We start from the raw sequence: 20,318 nt of genomic DNA on the forward strand, positions 1-20,318 counted from the left end.
GTGGAAATGGAACGGGAGTGCAAATGTAACGGGAGTGGAAATGGAACGGGAGTGGAAATGGAACGGGAGTGGAAATGGAACGGGAGTGGAAATGGAACGGGAGTGGAAATGGAACGGGAGTGGAAATGGAACGGGAGTGGAAATGGAACGGGAGTGGAAATGGAACGGGAGTGGAAATGGAACGGGAGTGGAAATGGAACGGGAGTGGAAATGGAAGGGGAGTGGAAATGGAAGGGGAGTGGAAATGGAATGGGAGTGGAAATGGAATGGGAGTGGAAATGGAATGGGAGTGGAAATGGAATGGGAGTGGAAATGGAAGGGGAGTGGAAATGGAACGGGAGTGGAAATGGAAGGGGAGTGGAAATGGAAGGGGAGTGGAAATGGAACGGGAGTGGAAATGGAACGGGAGTGGAAATGGAACGGGAGTGGAAATGGAACGGGATAGGATATGGAACGGGAGTGGAAATGGAACGGGAGTGGAAATGGAACGGGAGTGGAAATGGAAGGGGAGTGGAAATGGAACGGGAGTGGAAATGGAACGGGAGTGGAAATGGAAGGGGAGTGGAAATGGAACGGGAGTGGAAATGGAAGGGGAGTGGAAATGGAACGGGAGTGGAAATGGAACGGGAGTGGAAATGGAACGGGAGTGGAAATGGAACGGGAGTGGAAATGGAACGGGAGTGGAAATGGAAGGGGAGTGGAAATGGAACGGGAGTGGAAATGGAACGGCAGTGGAATGGGAATGGGAGTGGAAATGGAATGGGAGAGGAAATGGAACGGGAGAGGAAATGGAACGGGAGTGGAAATGGAACGGGAGTGGAAATGGAACGGGAGTGGAAATGGAACGGGAGTGGAAATGGAACGGGAGTGGAAATGGAATGGGAGTGGAATGGGAATGTGAGTGGAAATGGAAAGGGAGTGGAAATGGAACGGGAGAGGAAATGGAATGGGAGTGGAAATGGAACGGGAGGGGAAATGGAACGGGAGTGGAAATGGAACGGGAGTGGAAATGGAACGGGAGTGGAAATGGAAGGGGAGTGGAAATGGAAGGGGAGTGGAAATGGAAAGGGAGTGGAAATGGAATGGGAGTGGAAATGGAACGGGAGTGGAAATGGAACGGGAGTGCAAATGTAACGGGAGTGGAAATGGAACGGGAGTGGAAATGGAACGGGAGTGGAAATGGAACGGGAGTGGAAATGGAACGGGAGTGGAAATGGAACGGGAGTGGAAATGGAACGGGAGTGGAAATGGAACGGGAGTGGAAATGGAACGGGAGTGGAAATGGAACGGGAGTGGAAATGGAACGGGAGTGGAAATGGAAGGGGAGTGGAAATGGAAGGGGAGTGGAAATGGAATGGGAGTGGAAATGGAATGGGAGTGGAAATGGAATGGGAGTGGAAATGGAATGGGAGTGGAAATGGAAGGGGAGTGGAAATGGAACGGGAGTGGAAATGGAACGGGAGTGGAAATGGAACGGGAGTGGAAATGGAACGGGATAGGATATGGAACGGGAGTGGAAATGGAACGGGAGTGGAAATGGAACGGGAGTGGAAATGGAACGGGAGTGGAAATGGAACGGGAGTGGAAATGGAACGGGAGTGGAAATGGAACGGGAGTGGAAATGGAACGGGAGTGGAAATGGAACGGGAGTGGAAATGGAACGGGAGTGGAAATGGAACGGGAGTGGAAATGGAAGGGGAGTGGAAATGGAACGGGAGTGGAAATGGAACGGGAGTGGAAATGGAACGGGAGTGGAAATGGAACGGGAGTGGAAATGGAACGGGAGTGGAAATGGAACGGGAGTGGAAATGGAACGGGAGTGGAAATGGAACGGGAGTGGAAATGGAAGGGGAGTGGAAATGGAAGGGGAGTGGAAATGGAATGGGAGTGGAAATGGAATGGGAGTGGAAATGGAACGGGAGTGGAAATGGAACGGGAGTGCAAATGGAACGGGAGTGGAAATGGAACGGGAGTGGAAATGGAACGGGAGTGAAAATGGAACGGGATAGGATATGGAACGGGAGTGGAAATGGAACGGGAGTGGAAATGGAACGGGAGTGGAAATGGAACGGGAGTGGAAATGGAACGGGAGTGGAAATGGAACGGGAGTGGAAATGGAACGGGAGTGGAAATGGAAGGGGAGTGGAAATGGAAGGGGAGTGGAAATGGAATGGGAGTGGAAATGGAATGGGAGTGGAAATGGAATGGGAGTGGAAATGGAATGGGAGTGGAAATGGAAGGGGAGTGGAAATGGAACGGGAGTGGAAATGGAAGGGGAGTGGAAATGGAAGGGGAGTGGAAATGGAACGGGAGTGGAAATGGAACGGGAGTGGAAATGGAACGGGAGTGGAAATGGAACGGGATAGGATATGGAACGGGAGTGGAAATGGAACGGGAGTGGAAATGGAACGGGAGTGGAAATGGAAGGGGAGTGGAAATGGAACGGGAGTGGAAATGGAACGGGAGTGGAAATGGAAGGGGAGTGGAAATGGAACGGGAGTGGAAATGGAAGGGGAGTGGAAATGGAACGGGAGTGGAAATGGAACGGGAGTGGAAATGGAACGGGAGTGGAAATGGAACGGGAGTGGAAATGGAACGGGAGTGGAAATGGAAGGGGAGTGGAAATGGAACGGGAGTGGAAATGGAACGGCAGTGGAATGGGAATGGGAGTGGAAATGGAATGGGAGAGGAAATGGAACGGGAGAGGAAATGGAACGGGAGTGGAAATGGAACGGGAGTGGAAATGGAACGGGAGTGGAAATGGAACGGGAGTGGAAATGGAACGGGAGTGGAAATGGAATGGGAGTGGAATGGGAATGTGAGTGGAAATGGAAAGGGAGTGGAAATGGAACGGGAGAGGAAATGGAATGGGAGTGGAAATGGAACGGGAGGGGAAATGGAACGGGAGTGGAAATGGAACGGGAGTGGAAATGGAACGGGAGTGGAAATGGAAGGGGAGTGGAAATGGAAGGGGAGTGGAAATGGAAAGGGAGTGGAAATGGAATGGGAGTGGAAATGGAACGGGAGTGGAAATGGAACGGGAGTGCAAATGTAACGGGAGTGGAAATGGAACGGGAGTGGAAATGGAACGGGAGTGGAAATGGAACGGGAGTGGAAATGGAACGGGAGTGGAAATGGAACGGGAGTGGAAATGGAACGGGAGTGGAAATGGAACGGGAGTGGAAATGGAACGGGAGTGGAAATGGAACGGGAGTGGAAATGGAACGGGAGTGGAAATGGAAGGGGAGTGGAAATGGAAGGGGAGTGGAAATGGAATGGGAGTGGAAATGGAATGGGAGTGGAAATGGAACGGGAGTGGAAATGGAACGGGAGTGGAAATGGAAGGGGAGTGGAAATGGAACGGGAGTGGAAATGGAACGGGAGTGGAAATGGAACGGGAGTGGAAATGGAACGGGATAGGATATGGAACGGGAGTGGAAATGGAACGGGAGTGGAAATGGAACGGGAGTGGAAATGGAACGGGAGTGGAAATGGAACGGGAGTGGAAATGGAACGGGAGTGGAAATGGAACGGGAGTGGAAATGGAACGGGAGTGGAAATGGAACGGGAGTGGAAATGGAACGGGAGTGGAAATGGAACGGGAGTGGAAATGGAAGGGGAGTGGAAATGGAACGGGAGTGGAAATGGAACGGGAGTGGAAATGGAACGGGAGTGGAAATGGAACGGGAGTGGAAATGGAACGGGAGTGGAAATGGAACGGGAGTGGAAATGGAACGGGAGTGGAAATGGAACGGGAGTGGAAATGGAAGGGGAGTGGAAATGGAAGGGGAGTGGAAATGGAATGGGAGTGGAAATGGAATGGGAGTGGAAATGGAACGGGAGTGGAAATGGAACGGGAGTGGAAATGGAACGGGAGTGGAAATGGAACGGGAGTGGAAATGGAACGGGAGTGGAAATGGAACGGGAGTGGAAATGGAACGGGAGTGGAAATGGAACGGGAGTGGAAATGGAACGGGAGTGGAAATGGAAGGGGAGTGGAAATGGAAGGGGAGTGGAAATGGAATGGGAGTGGAAATGGAATGGGAGTGGAAATGGAATGGGAGTGGAAATGGAATGGGAGTGGAAATGGAAGGGGAGTGGAAATGGAACGGGAGTGGAAATGGAACGGGAGTGGAAATGGAACGGGAGTGGAAATGGAACGGGATAGGATATGGAACGGGAGTGGAAATGGAACGGGAGTGGAAATGGAACGGGAGTGGAAATGGAACGGGAGTGGAAATGGAACGGGAGTGGAAATGGAACGGGAGTGGAAATGGAACGGGAGTGGAAATGGAACGGGAGTGGAAATGGAACGGGAGTGGAAATGGAACGGGAGTGGAAATGGAACGGGAGTGGAAATGGAAGGGGAGTGGAAATGGAACGGGAGTGGAAATGGAACGGGAGTGGAAATGGAACGGGAGTGGAAATGGAACGGGAGTGGAAATGGAACGGGAGTGGAAATGGAACGGGAGTGGAAATGGAACGGGAGTGGAAATGGAACGGGAGTGGAAATGGAAGGGGAGTGGAAATGGAAGGGGAGTGGAAATGGAATGGGAGTGGAAATGGAATGGGAGTGGAAATGGAACGGGAGTGGAAATGGAACGGGAGTGGAAATGGAACGGGAGTGGAAATGGAACGGGAGTGGAAATGGAACGGGAGTGAAAATGGAACGGGATAGGATATGGAACGGGAGTGGAAATGGAACGGGAGTGGAAATGGAACGGGAGTGGAAATGGAACGGGAGTGGAAATGGAACGGGAATGGAAATGGAACGGGAGTGGAAATGGAACGGGAGTGGAAATGGAACGGGAGTGGAATGGGAATGGGAGTGGAAATGGAACGGGAGTGGAAATGGAACGGGAGAGGAAATGGAACGGGAGTGGAAATGGAACGGGAGTGGAAATGGAACGGGAGTGGAAATGGAACGGGAGAGGAAATGGAACGGGAGTGGAAATGGAACGGGAGTGGAAATGGAACGGGAGTGGAAATGGAACGGGAGTGGAAATGGAACGGGAGTGGAAATGGAACGGGAGTGGAAATGGAACGGGAGTGGAAATGGAAGGGGAGTGGAAATGGAACGGGAGTGGAAATGGAACGGGAGTGGAAATGGAACGGGAGTGGAAATGGAATGGGAGTGGAAATGGAATGGGAGTGGAAATGGAAGGGGAGTGGAAATGGAACGGGAGTGGAAATGGAAGGGGAGTGGAAATGGAATGGGAGTGGAAATGGAAGGGGAGTGGAAATGGAAGGGGAGTGGAAATGGAACGGGAGTGGAAATGGAAGGGGAGTGGAAATGGAAGGGGAGTGGAAATGGAACGGGAGTGGAAATGGAACGGGAGTGGAAATGGAACGGGAGTGGAAATGGAACGGGAGTGGAAATGGAACGGGAGTGGAAATGGAACGGCAGTGGAAATGGAACGGGAGTGGAAATGGAACGGGAGTGCAAATGGAACGGGAGTGGAAATGGAACGGGAGTGGAAATGGAACGGGAGTGGAAATGGAACGGGAGTGGAAATGGAACGGCAGTGGAATGGGAAAGGGAGTGGAAATGGAATGGGAGTGGAAATGGAACGGGAGAGGAAATGGAATGGGAGTGGAAATGGAACGGGAGTGGAAATGGAACGGGAGTGGAAATGGAAGGGGAGTGGAAATGGAACGGGAGTGGAAATGGAAGGGGAGTGGAAATGGAACGGGAGTGGAAATGGAACGGGAGTGGAAATGGAACGGGAGTGGAAATGGAACGGGAGTGGAAATGGAACGGGAGTGGAAATGGAAGGGGAGTGGAAATGGAACGGGAGTGGAAATGGAACGGCAGTGGAATGGGAATGGGAGTGGAAATGGAATGGGAGAGGAAATGGAACGGGAGAGGAAATGGAACGGGAGTGGAAATGGAACGGGAGTGGAAATGGAACGGGAGTGGAAATGGAACGGGAGTGGAAATGGAACGGGAGTGGAAATGGAATGGGAGTGGAATGGGAATGTGAGTGGAAATGGAAAGGGAGTGGAAATGGAACGGGAGAGGAAATGGAATGGGAGTGGAAATGGAACGGGAGGGGAAATGGAACGGGAGTGGAAATGGAACGGGAGTGGAAATGGAACGGGAGTGGAAATGGAAGGGGAGTGGAAATGGAAGGGGAGTGGAAATGGAAAGGGAGTGGAAATGGAATGGGAGTGGAAATGGAACGGGAGTGGAAATGGAACGGGAGTGCAAATGTAACGGGAGTGGAAATGGAACGGGAGTGGAAATGGAACGGGAGTGGAAATGGAACGGGAGTGGAAATGGAACGGGAGTGGAAATGGAACGGGAGTGGAAATGGAACGGGAGTGGAAATGGAACGGGAGTGGAAATGGAACGGGAGTGGAAATGGAACGGGAGTGGAAATGGAACGGGAGTGGAAATGGAAGGGGAGTGGAAATGGAAGGGGAGTGGAAATGGAATGGGAGTGGAAATGGAATGGGAGTGGAAATGGAATGGGAGTGGAAATGGAATGGGAGTGGAAATGGAAGGGGAGTGGAAATGGAACGGGAGTGGAAATGGAACGGGAGTGGAAATGGAACGGGAGTGGAAATGGAACGGGATAGGATATGGAACGGGAGTGGAAATGGAACGGGAGTGGAAATGGAACGGGAGTGGAAATGGAACGGGAGTGGAAATGGAACGGGAGTGGAAATGGAACGGGAGTGGAAATGGAACGGGAGTGGAAATGGAACGGGAGTGGAAATGGAACGGGAGTGGAAATGGAACGGGAGTGGAAATGGAACGGGAGTGGAAATGGAAGGGGAGTGGAAATGGAACGGGAGTGGAAATGGAACGGGAGTGGAAATGGAACGGGAGTGGAAATGGAACGGGAGTGGAAATGGAACGGGAGTGGAAATGGAACGGGAGTGGAAATGGAACGGGAGTGGAAATGGAACGGGAGTGGAAATGGAAGGGGAGTGGAAATGGAAGGGGAGTGGAAATGGAATGGGAGTGGAAATGGAATGGGAGTGGAAATGGAACGGGAGTGGAAATGGAACGGGAGTGCAAATGGAACGGGAGTGGAAATGGAACGGGAGTGGAAATGGAACGGGAGTGAAAATGGAACGGGATAGGATATGGAACGGGAGTGGAAATGGAACGGGAGTGGAAATGGAACGGGAGTGGAAATGGAACGGGAGTGGAAATGGAACGGGAATGGAAATGGAACGGGAGTGGAAATGGAACGGGAGTGGAAATGGAACGGGAGTGGAATGGGAATGGGAGTGGAAATGGAACGGGAGTGGAAATGGAACGGGAGAGGAAATGGAACGGGAGTGGAAATGGAACGGGAGTGGAAATGGAACGGGAGTGGAAATGGAACGGGAGTGGAAATGGAACGGGAGTGGAAATGGAACGGGAGTGGAAATGGAACGGGAGTGGAAATGGAAGGGGAGTGGAAATGGAACGGGAGTGGAAATGGAACGGGAGTGGAAATGGAACGGGAGTGGAAATGGAATGGGAGTGGAAATGGAATGGGAGTGGAAATGGAAGGGGAGTGGAAATGGAACGGGAGTGGAAATGGAAGGGGAGTGGAAATGGAATGGGAGTGGAAATGGAAGGGGAGTGGAAATGGAAGGGGAGTGGAAATGGAACGGGAGTGGAAATGGAAGGGGAGTGGAAATGGAAGGGGAGTGGAAATGGAACGGGAGTGGAAATGGAACGGGAGTGGAAATGGAACGGGAGTGGAAATGGAACGGGAGTGGAAATGGAACGGGAGTGGAAATGGAACGGCAGTGGAAATGGAACGGGAGTGGAAATGGAACGGGAGTGCAAATGGAACGGGAGTGGAAATGGAACGGGAGTGGAAATGGAACGGGAGTGGAAATGGAACGGGAGTGGAAATGGAACGGCAGTGGAATGGGAAAGGGAGTGGAAATGGAATGGGAGTGGAAATGGAACGGGAGAGGAAATGGAATGGGAGTGGAAATGGAACGGGAGTGGAAATGGAACGGGAGTGGAAATGGAACGGGAGTGGAAATGGAAGGGGAGTGGAAATGGAACGGGAGTGGAAATGGAACGGGAGTGGAAATGGAACGGGAGTGGAAATGGAACGGGAGTGGAAATGGAAGGGGAGTGGAAATGGAACGGGAGTGGAAATGGAACGGGAGTGGAAATGGAAGGGGAGTGGAAATGGAACGGGAGTGGAAATGGAAGGGGAGTGGAAATGGAACGGGAGTGGAAATGGAACGGGAGTGGAAATGGAACGGGAGTGGAAATGGAACGGGAGTGGAAATGGAACGGGAGTGGAAATGGAAGGGGAGTGGAAATGGAACGGGAGTGGAAATGGAACGGCAGTGGAATGGGAACGGGAGTGGAAATGGAACGGGAGAGGAAATGGAACGGGAGAGGAAATGGAACGGGAGTGGAAATGGAACGGGAGTGGAAATGGAACGGGAGTGGAAATGGAACGGGAGTGGAAATGGAACGGGAGTGTAAATGGAACGGGAGTGGAAATGGAACGGGAGTGGAAATGGAACGGGAGTGGAAATGGAACGGGAGTGGAAATGGAACGGGAGTGGAAATGGAAGGGGAGTGGAAATGGAACGGGAGTGGAAATGGAACGGGAGTGGAAATGGAACGGGAGTGGAAATGGAACGGGAGTGGAAATGGAACGGGAGTGGAAATGGAACGGGAGTGGAAATGGAACGGGAGTGGAAATGGAACGGGAGTGGAAATGGAACGGGAGTGGAAATGGAACGGGAGTGGAAATGGAAGGGGAGTGGAAATGGAACGGGAGTGGAAATGGAACGGGAGTGGAAATGGAACGGGAGTGGAAATGGAAGGGGAGTGGAAATGGAACGGGAGTGGAAATGGAACGGGAGTGGAAATGGAACGGGAGTGGAAATGGAACGGGAGTGGAAATGGAAGGGGAGTGGAAATGGAAGGGGAGTGGAAATGGAATGGGAGTGGAAATGGAATGGGAGTGGAAATGGAACGGGAGTGGAAATGGAACGGGAGTGCAAATGGAACGGGAGTGGAAATGGAACGGGAGTGGAAATGGAACGGGAGTGAAAATGGAACGGGATAGGATATGGAACGGGAGTGGAAATGGAACGGGAGTGGAAATGGAACGGGAGTGGAAATGGAACGGGAGTGGAAATGGAACGGGAGTGGAAATGGAACGGGAGTGGAAATGGAACGGGAGTGGAAATGGAACGGGAGTGGAATGGGAATGGGAGTGGAAATGGAACGGGAGTGGAAATGGAACGGGAGAGGAAATGGAACGGGAGTGGAAATGGAACGGGAGTGGAAATGGAACGGGAGTGGAAATGGAACGGGAGTGGAAATGGAACGGGAGTGGAAATGGAACGGGAGTGGAAATGGAACGGGAGTGGAAATGGAAGGGGAGTGGAAATGGAACGGGAGTGGAAATGGAACGGGAGTGGAAATGGAATGGGAGTGGAAATGGAATGGGAGTGGAAATGGAATGGGAGTGGAAATGGAAGGGGAGTGGAAATGGAACGGGAGTGGAAATGGAAGGGGAGTGGAAATGGAACGGGAGTGGAAATGGAATGGGAGTGGAAATGGAAGGGGAGTGGAAATGGAACGGGAGTGGAAATGGAAGGGGAGTGGAAATGGAAGGGGAGTGGAAATGGAACGGGAGTGGAAATGGAACGGGAGTGGAAATGGAACGGGAGTGGAAATGGAACGGGAGTGGAAATGGAACGGGAGTGGAAATGGAACGGCAGTGGAAATGGAACGGGAGTGGAAATGGAACGGGAGTGCAAATGGAACGGGAGTGGAAATGGAACGGGAGTGGAAATGGAACGGGAGTGGAAATGGAACGGGAGTGGAAATGGAACGGCAGTGGAATGGGAATGGGAGTGGAAATGGAATGGGAGTGGAAATGGAACGGGAGAGGAAATGGAATGGGAGTGGAAATGGAACGGGAGTGGAAATGGAACGGGAGTGGAAATGGAACGGGAGTGGAAATGGAAGGGGAGTGGAAATGGAACGGGAGTGGAAATGGAACGGGAGTGGAAATGGAACGGGAGTGGAAATGGAACGGAAGTGGAAATGGAACGGGAGTGGAAATGGAAGGGGAGTGGAAATGGAACGGGAGTGGAAATGGAACGGGAGTGGAAATGGAAGGGGAGTGGAAATGGAATGGGAGTGGAAATGGAAGGGGAGTGGAAATGGAACGGGAGTGGAAATGGAACGGGAGTGGAAATGGAACGGGAGTGGAAATGGAACGGGAGTGGAAATGGAACGGGAGTGGAAATGGAAGGGGAGTGGAAATGGAACGGGAGTGGAAATGGAACGGCAGTGGAATGGGAATGGGAGTGGAAATGGAATGGGAGAGGAAATGGAACGGGAGAGGAAATGGAACGGGAGTGGAAATGGAACGGGAGTGGAAATGGAACGGGAGTGGAAATGGAACGGGAGTGGAAATGGAACGGGAGTGGAAATGGAACGGGACTGGAAATGGAATGGGAGTGGAATGGGAATGTGAGTGGAAATGGAAAGGGAGTGGAAATGGAACGGGAGAGGAAATGGAATGGGAGTGGAAATGGAACGGGAGGGGAAATGGAACGGGAGTGGAAATGGAACGGGAGTGGAAATGGAACGGGAGTGGAAATGGAAGGGGAGTGGAAATGGAAGGGGAGTGGAAATGGAACGGGAGTGGAAATGGAAGGGGAGTGGAAATGGAACGGGAGTGGAAATGGAACGGGAGTGCAAATGTAACGGGAGTGGAAATGGAACGGGAGTGGAAATGGAACGGGAGTGGAAATGGAACGGGAGTGGAAATGGAACGGGAGTGGAAATGGAACGGGAGTGGAAATGGAACGGGAGTGGAAATGGAACGGGAGTGGAAATGGAACGGGAGTGGAAATGGAACGGGAGTGGAAATGGAACGGGAGTGGAAATGGAACGGGAGTGGAAATGGAAGGGGAGTGGAAATGGAAGGGGAGTGGAAATGGAATGGGAGTGGAAATGGAAGGGGAGTGGAAATGGAATGGGAGTGGAAATGGAATGGGAGTGGAAATGGAAGGGGAGTGGAAATGGAACGGGAGTGGAAATGGAAGGGGAGTGGAAATGGAAGGGGAGTGGAAATGGAACGGGAGTGGAAATGGAACGGGAGTGGAAATGGAATGGGAGTGGAAATGGAACGGGAGTGCAAATGGAACGGGAGTGGAAATGGAACGGGAGTGGAAATGGAACGGGAGTGGAAATGGAACGGGATAGGATATGGAACGGGAGTGGAAATGGAACGGGAGTGGAAATGGAACGGGAGTGGAAATGGAACGGGAGTGGAAATGGAACGGGAGTGGAAATGGAACGGGAGTGGAAATGGAACGGGAGTGGAAATGGAACGGGAGTGGAAATGGAACGGGAGTGGAAATGGAACGGGAGTGGAAATGGAAGGGGAGTGGAAATGGAAGGGGAGTGGAAATGGAATGGGAGTGGAAATGGAATGGGAGTGGAAATGGAATGGGAGTGGAAATGGAATGGGAGTGGAAATGGAAGGGGAGTGGAAATGGAACGGGAGTGGAAATGGAACGGGAGTGGAAATGGAACGGGAGTGGAAATGGAACGGGATAGGATATGGAACGGGAGTGGAAATGGAACGGGAGTGGAAATGGAACGGGAGTGGAAATGGAACGGGAGTGGAAATGGAACGGGAGTGGAAATGGAACGGGAGTGGAAATGGAACGGGAGTGGAAATGGAACGGGAGTGGAAATGGAACGGGAGTGGAAATGGAACGGGAGTGGAAATGGAACGGGAGTGGAAATGGAAGGGGAGTGGAAATGGAAGGGGAGTGGAAATGGAATGGGAGTGGAAATGGAATGGGAGTGGAAATGGAATGGGAGTGGAAATGGAATGGGAGTGGAAATGGAAGGGGAGTGGAAATGGAACGGGAGTGGAAATGGAACGGGAGTGGAAATGGAACGGGAGTGGAAATGGAACGGGATAGGATATGGAACGGGAGTGGAAATGGAACGGGAGTGGAAATGGAACGGGAGTGGAAATGGAACGGGAGTGGAAATGGAACGGGAGTGGAAATGGAACGGGAGTGGAAATGGAACGGGAGTGGAAATGGAACGGGAGTGGAAATGGAACGGGAGTGGAAATGGAAGGGGAGTGGAAATGGAACGGGAGTGGAAATGGAAGGGGAGTGGAAATGGAACGGGAGTGGAAATGGAACGGGAGTGGAAATGGAACGGGAGTGGAAATGGAACGGGAGTGGAAATGGAACGGGAGTGGAAATGGAACGGGAGTGGAAATGGAACGGGAGTGGAAATGGAACGGGAGTGGAAATGGAAGGGGAGTGGAAATGGAAGGGGAGTGGAAATGGAATGGGAGTGGAAATGGAATGGGAGTGGAAATGGAACGGGAGTGGAAATGGAACGGGAGTGCAAATGGAACGGGAGTGGAAATGGAACGGGAGTGGAAATGGAACGGGAGTGAAAATGGAACGGGATAGGATATGGAACGGGAGTGGAAATGGAACGGGAGTGGAAATGGAACGGGAGTGGAAATGGAACGGGAGTGGAAATGGAACGGGAATGGAAATGGAACGGGAGTGGAAATGGAACGGGAGTGGAAATGGAACGGGAGTGGAATGGGAATGGGAGTGGAAATGGAACGGGAGTGGAAATGGAACGGGAGAGGAAATGGAACGGGAGTGGAAATGGAACGGGAGTGGAAATGGAACGGGAGTGGAAATGGAACGGGAGAGGAAATGGAACGGGAGTGGAAATGGAACGGGAGTGGAAATGGAACGGGAGTGGAAATGGAACGGGAGTGGAAATGGAACGGGAGTGGAAATGGAACGGGAGTGGAAATGGAACGGGAGTGGAAATGGAAGGGGAGTGGAAATGGAACGGGAGTGGAAATGGAACGGGAGTGGAAATGGAACGGGAGTGGAAATGGAATGGGAGTGGAAATGGAATGGGAGTGGAAATGGAAGGGGAGTGGAAATGGAACGGGAGTGGAAATGGAAGGGGAGTGGAAATGGAATGGGAGTGGAAATGGAAGGGGAGTGGAAATGGAAGGGGAGTGGAAATGGAACGGGAGTGGAAATGGAAGGGGAGTGGAAATGGAAGGGGAGTGGAAATGGAACGGGAGTGGAAATGGAACGGGAGTGGAAATGGAACGGGAGTGGAAATGGAACGGGAGTGGAAATGGAACGGGAGTGGAAATGGAACGGCAGTGGAAATGGAACGGGAGTGGAAATGGAACGGGAGTGCAAATGGAACGGGAGTGGAAATGGAACGGGAGTGGAAATGGAACGGGAGTGGAAATGGAACGGGAGTGGAAATGGAACGGCAGTGGAATGGGAAAGGGAGTGGAAATGGAATGGGAGTGGAAATGGAACGGGAGAGGAAATGGAATGGGAGTGGAAATGGAACGGGAGTGGAAATGGAACGGGAGTGGAAATGGAAGGGGAGTGGAAATGGAACGGGAGTGGAAATGGAAGGGGAGTGGAAATGGAACGGGAGTGGAAATGGAACGGGAGTGGAAATGGAACGGGAGTGGAAATGGAACGGGAGTGGAAATGGAACGGGAGTGGAAATGGAAGGGGAGTGGAAATGGAACGGGAGTGGAAATGGAACGGCAGTGGAATGGGAATGGGAGTGGAAATGGAATGGGAGAGGAAATGGAACGGGAGAGGAAATGGAACGGGAGTGGAAATGGAACGGGAGTGGAAATGGAACGGGAGTGGAAATGGAACGGGAGTGGAAATGGAACGGGAGTGGAAATGGAATGGGAGTGGAATGGGAATGTGAGTGGAAATGGAAAGGGAGTGGAAATGGAACGGGAGAGGAAATGGAATGGGAGTGGAAATGGAACGGGAGGGGAAATGGAACGGGAGTGGAAATGGAACGGGAGTGGAAATGGAACGGGAGTGGAAATGGAAGGGGAGTGGAAATGGAAGGGGAGTGGAAATGGAAAGGGAGTGGAAATGGAATGGGAGTGGAAATGGAACGGGAGTGGAAATGGAACGGGAGTGCAAATGTAACGGGAGTGGAAATGGAACGGGAGTGGAAATGGAACGGGAGTGGAAATGGAACGGGAGTGGAAATGGAACGGGAGTGGAAATGGAACGGGAGTGGAAATGGAACGGGAGTGGAAATGGAACGGGAGTGGAAATGGAACGGGAGTGGAAATGGAACGGGAGTGGAAATGGAACGGGAGTGGAAATGGAAGGGGAGTGGAAATGGAAGGGGAGTGGAAATGGAATGGGAGTGGAAATGGAATGGGAGTGGAAATGGAATGGGAGTGGAAATGGAATGGGAGTGGAAATGGAAGGGGAGTGGAAATGGAACGGGAGTGGAAATGGAACGGGAGTGGAAATGGAACGGGAGTGGAAATGGAACGGGATAGGATATGGAACGGGAGTGGAAATGGAACGGGAGTGGAAATGGAACGGGAGTGGAAATGGAACGGGAGTGGAAATGGAACGGGAGTGGAAATGGAACGGGAGTGGAAATGGAACGGGAGTGGAAATGGAACGGGAGTGGAAATGGAACGGGAGTGGAAATGGAACGGGAGTGGAAATGGAACGGGAGTGGAAATGGAAGGGGAGTGGAAATGGAACGGGAGTGGAAATGGAACGGGAGTGGAAATGGAACGGGAGTGGAAATGGAACGGGAGTGGAAATGGAACGGGAGTGGAAATGGAACGGGAGTGGAAATGGAACGGGAGTGGAAATGGAACGGGAGTGGAAATGGAAGGGGAGTGGAAATGGAAGGGGAGTGGAAATGGAATGGGAGTGGAAATGGAATGGGAGTGGAAATGGAACGGGAGTGGAAATGGAACGGGAGTGCAAATGGAACGGGAGTGGAAATGGAACGGGAGTGGAAATGGAACGGGAGTGAAAATGGAACGGGATAGGATATGGAACGGGAGTGGAAATGGAACGGGAGTGGAAATGGAACGGGAGTGGAAATGGAACGGGAGTGGAAATGGAACGGGAATGGAAATGGAACGGGAGTGGAAATGGAACGGGAGTGGAAATGGAACGGGAGTGGAATGGGAATGGGAGTGGAAATGGAACGGGAGTGGAAATGGAACGGGAGAGGAAATGGAACGGGAGTGGAAATGGAACGGGAGTGGAAATGGAACGGGAGTGGAAATGGAACGGGAGTGGAAATGGAACGGGAGTGGAAATGGAACGGGAGTGGAAATGGAACGGGAGTGGAAATGGAAGGGGAGTGGAAATGGAACGGGAGTGGAAATGGAACGGGAGTGGAAATGGAACGGGAGTGGAAATGGAACGGGAGTGGAAATGGAACGGGATAGGATATGGAACGGGAGTGGAAATGGAACGGGAGTGGAAATGGAACGGGAGTGGAAATGGAACGGGAGTGGAAATGGAACGGGAGTGGAAATGGAACGGGAGTGGAAATGGAACGGGAGTGGAAATGGAACGGGAGTGGAAATGGAACGGGAGTGGAAATGGAACGGGAGTGGAAATGGAACGGGAGTGGAAATGGAAGGGGAGTGGAAATGGAACGGGAGTGGAAATGGAACGGGAGTGGAAATGGAACGGGAGTGGAAATGGAACGGGAGTGGAAATGGAACGGGAGTGGAAATGGAACGGGAGTGGAAATGGAACGGGAGTGGAAATGGAACGGGAGTGGAAATGGAAGGGGAGTGGAAATGGAAGGGGAGTGGAAATGGAATGGGAGTGGAAATGGAATGGGAGTGGAAATGGAACGGGAGTGGAAATGGAACGGGAGTGCAAATGGAACGGGAGTGGAAATGGAACGGGAGTGGAAATGGAACGGGAGTGAAAATGGAACGGGATAGGATATGGAACGGGAGTGGAAATGGAACGGGAGTGGAAATGGAACGGGAGTGGAAATGGAACGGGAGTGGAAATGGAACGGGAATGGAAATGGAACGGGAGTGGAAATGGAACGGGAGTGGAAATGGAACGGGAGTGGAATGGGAATGGGAGTGGAAATGGAACGGGAGTGGAAATGGAACGGGAGAGGAAATGGAACGGGAGTGGAAATGGAACGGGAGTGGAAATGGAACGGGAGTGGAAATGGAACGGGAGAGGAAATGGAACGGGAGTGGAAATGGAACGGGAGTGGAAATGGAACGGGAGTGGAAATGGAACGGGAGTGGAAATGGAACGGGAGTGGAAATGGAACGGGAGTGGAAATGGAACGGGAGTGGAAATGGAAGGGGAGTGGAAATGGAACGGGAGTGGAAATGGAACGGGAGTGGAAATGGAACGGGAGTGGAAATGGAATGGGAGTGGAAATGGAATGGGAGTGGAAATGGAAGGGGAGTGGAAATGGAACGGGAGTGGAAATGGAAGGGGAGTGGAAATGGAATGGGAGTGGAAATGGAAGGGGAGTGGAAATGGAAGGGGAGTGGAAATGGAACGGGAGTGGAAATGGAAGGGGAGTGGAAATGGAAGGGGAGTGGAAATGGAACGGGAGTGGAAATGGAACGGGAGTGGAAATGGAACGGGAGTGGAAATGGAACGGGAGTGGAAATGGAACGGGAGTGGAAATGGAACGGCAGTGGAAATGGAACGGGAGTGGAAATGGAACGGGAGTGCAAATGGAACGGGAGTGGAAATGGAACGGGAGTGGAAATGGAACGGGAGTGGAAATGGAACGGGAGTGGAAATGGAACGGCAGTGGAATGGGAAAGGGAGTGGAAATGGAATGGGAGTGGAAATGGAACGGGAGAGGAAATGGAATGGGAGTGGAAATGGAACGGGAGTGGAAATGGAACGGGAGTGGAAATGGAAGGGGAGTGGAAATGGAACGGGAGTGGAAATGGAAGGGGAGTGGAAATGGAACGGGAGTGGAAATGGAACGGGAGTGGAAATGGAACGGGAGTGGAAATGGAACGGGAGTGGAAATGGAACGGGAGTGGAAATGGAAGGGGAGTGGAAATGGAACGGGAGTGGAAATGGAACGGCAGTGGAATGGGAATGGGAGTGGAAATGGAATGGGAGAGGAAATGGAACGGGAGAGGAAATGGAACGGGAGTGGAAATGGAACGGGAGTGGAAATGGAACGGGAGTGGAAATGGAACGGGAGTGGAAATGGAACGGGAGTGGAAATGGAATGGGAGTGGAATGGGAATGTGAGTGGAAATGGAAAGGGAGTGGAAATGGAACGGGAGAGGAAATGGAATGGGAGTGGAAATGGAACGGGAGGGGAAATGGAACGGGAGTGGAAATGGAACGGGAGTGGAAATGGAACGGGAGTGGAAATGGAAGGGGAGTGGAAATGGAAGGGGAGTGGAAATGGAAAGGGAGTGGAAATGGAATGGGAGTGGAAATGGAACGGGAGTGGAAATGGAACGGGAGTGCAAATGTAACGGGAGTGGAAATGGAACGGGAGTGGAAATGGAACGGGAGTGGAAATGGAACGGGAGTGGAAATGGAACGGGAGTGGAAATGGAACGGGAGTGGAAATGGAACGGGAGTGGAAATGGAACGGGAGTGGAAATGGAACGGGAGTGGAAATGGAACGGGAGTGGAAATGGAAGGGGAGTGGAAATGGAAGGGGAGTGGAAATGGAATGGGAGTGGAAATGGAATGGGAGTGGAAATGGAATGGGAGTGGAAATGGAATGGGAGTGGAAATGGAAGGGGAGTGGAAATGGAACGGGAGTGGAAATGGAACGGGAGTGGAAATGGAACGGGAGTGGAAATGGAACGGGATAGGATATGGAACGGGAGTGGAAATGGAACGGGAGTGGAAATGGAACGGGAGTGGAAATGGAACGGGAGTGGAAATGGAACGGGAGTGGAAATGGAACGGGAGTGGAAATGGAACGGGAGTGGAAATGGAACGGGAGTGGAAATGGAACGGGAGTGGAAATGGAACGGGAGTGGAAATGGAACGGGAGTGGAAATGGAAGGGGAGTGGAAATGGAACGGGAGTGGAAATGGAACGGGAGTGGAAATGGAACGGGAGTGGAAATGGAACGGGAGTGGAAATGGAACGGGAGTGGAAATGGAACGGGAGTGGAAATGGAACGGGAGTGGAAATGGAACGGGAGTGGAAATGGAAGGGGAGTGGAAATGGAAGGGGAGTGGAAATGGAATGGGAGTGGAAATGGAATGGGAGTGGAAATGGAACGGGAGTGGAAATGGAACGGGAGTGCAAATGGAACGGGAGTGGAAATGGAACGGGAGTGGAAATGGAACGGGAGTGAAAATGGAACGGGATAGGATATGGAACGGGAGTGGAAATGGAACGGGAGTGGAAATGGAACGGGAGTGGAAATGGAACGGGAGTGGAAATGGAACGGGAATGGAAATGGAACGGGAGTGGAAATGGAACGGGAGTGGAAATGGAACGGGAGTGGAATGGGAATGGGAGTGGAAATGGAACGGGAGTGGAAATGGAACGGGAGAGGAAATGGAACGGGAGTGGAAATGGAACGGGAGTGGAAATGGAACGGGAGTGGAAATGGAACGGGAGTGGAAATGGAACGGGAGTGGAAATGGAACGGGAGTGGAAATGGAACGGGAGTGGAAATGGAAGGGGAGTGGAAATGGAACGGGAGTGGAAATGGAACGGGAGTGGAAATGGAACGGGAGTGGAAATGGAATGGGAGTGGAAATGGAATGGGAGTGGAAATGGAAGGGGAGTGGAAATGGAACGGGAGTGGAAATGGAAGGGGAGTGGAAATGGAATGGGAGTGGAAATGGAAGGGGAGTGGAAATGGAAGGGGAGTGGAAATGGAACGGGAGTGGAAATGGAAGGGGAGTGGAAATGGAAGGGGAGTGGAAATGGAACGGGAGTGGAAATGGAACGGGAGTGGAAATGGAACGGGAGTGGAAATGGAACGGGAGTGGAAATGGAACGGGAGTGGAAATGGAACGGCAGTGGAAATGGAACGGGAGTGGAAATGGAACGGGAGTGCAAATGGAACGGGAGTGGAAATGGAACGGGAGTGGAAATGGAACGGGAGTGGAAATGGAACGGGAGTGGAAATGGAACGGCAGTGGAATGGGAAAGGGAGTGGAAATGGAATGGGAGTGGAAATGGAACGGGAGAGGAAATGGAATGGGAGTGGAAATGGAACGGGAGTGGAAATGGAACGGGAGTGGAAATGGAACGGGAGTGGAAATGGAAGGGGAGTGGAAATGGAACGGGAGTGGAAATGGAACGGGAGTGGAAATGGAACGGGAGTGGAAATGGAACGGGAGTGGAAATGGAAGGGGAGTGGAAATGGAACGGGAGTGGAAATGGAACGGGAGTGGAAATGGAAGGGGAGTGGAAATGGAACGGGAGTGGAAATGGAAGGGGAGTGGAAATGGAACGGGAGTGGAAATGGAACGGGAGTGGAAATGGAACGGGAGTGGAAATGGAACGGGAGTGGAAATGGAACGGGAGTGGAAATGGAAGGGGAGTGGAAATGGAACGGGAGTGGAAATGGAACGGCAGTGGAATGGGAACGGGAGTGGAAATGGAACGGGAGAGGAAATGGAACGGGAGAGGAAATGGAACGGGAGTGGAAATGGAACGGGAGTGGAAATGGAACGGGAGTGGAAATGGAACGGGAGTGGAAATGGAACGGGAGTGTAAATGGAACGGGAGTGGAAATGGAACGGGAGTGGAAATGGAACGGGAGTGGAAATGGAACGGGAGTGGAAATGGAACGGGAGTGGAAATGGAAGGGGAGTGGAAATGGAACGGGAGTGGAAATGGAACGGGAGTGGAAATGGAACGGGAGTGGAAATGGAACGGGAGTGGAAATGGAACGGGAGTGGAAATGGAACGGGAGTGGAAATGGAACGGGAGTGGAAATGGAACGGGAGTGGAAATGGAACGGGAGTGGAAATGGAACGGGAGTGGAAATGGAAGGGGAGTGGAAATGGAACGGGAGTGGAAATGGAACGGGAGTGGAAATGGAACGGGAGTGGAAATGGAACGGGAGTGGAAATGGAACGGGAGTGGAAATGGAACGGGAGTGGAAATGGAACGGGAGTGGAAATGGAACGGGAGTGGAAATGGAAGGGGAGTGGAAATGGAAGGGGAGTGGAAATGGAACGGGAGTGGAAATGGAATGGGAGTGGAAATGGAACGGGAGTGGAAATGGAACGGGAGTGCAAATGGAACGGGAGTGGAAATGGAACGGGAGTGGAAATGGAACGGGAGTGAAAATGGAACGGGATAGGATATGGAACGGGAGTGGAAATGGAACGGGAGTGGAAATGGAACGGGAGTGGAAATGGAACGGGAGTGGAAATGGAACGGGAGTGGAAATGGAACGGGAGTGGAAATGGAACGGGAGTGGAAATGGAACGGGAGTGGAATGGGAATGGGAGTGGAAATGGAACGGGAGTGGAAATGGAACGGGAGAG

The sequence above is a fragment of the Gorilla gorilla genome, chromosome 16, assembly GCF_029281585.2.
Source record: "Gorilla gorilla gorilla isolate KB3781 chromosome 16, NHGRI_mGorGor1-v2.1_pri, whole genome shotgun sequence".
NCBI lineage: Eukaryota > Metazoa > Chordata > Mammalia > Primates > Hominidae > Gorilla > Gorilla gorilla.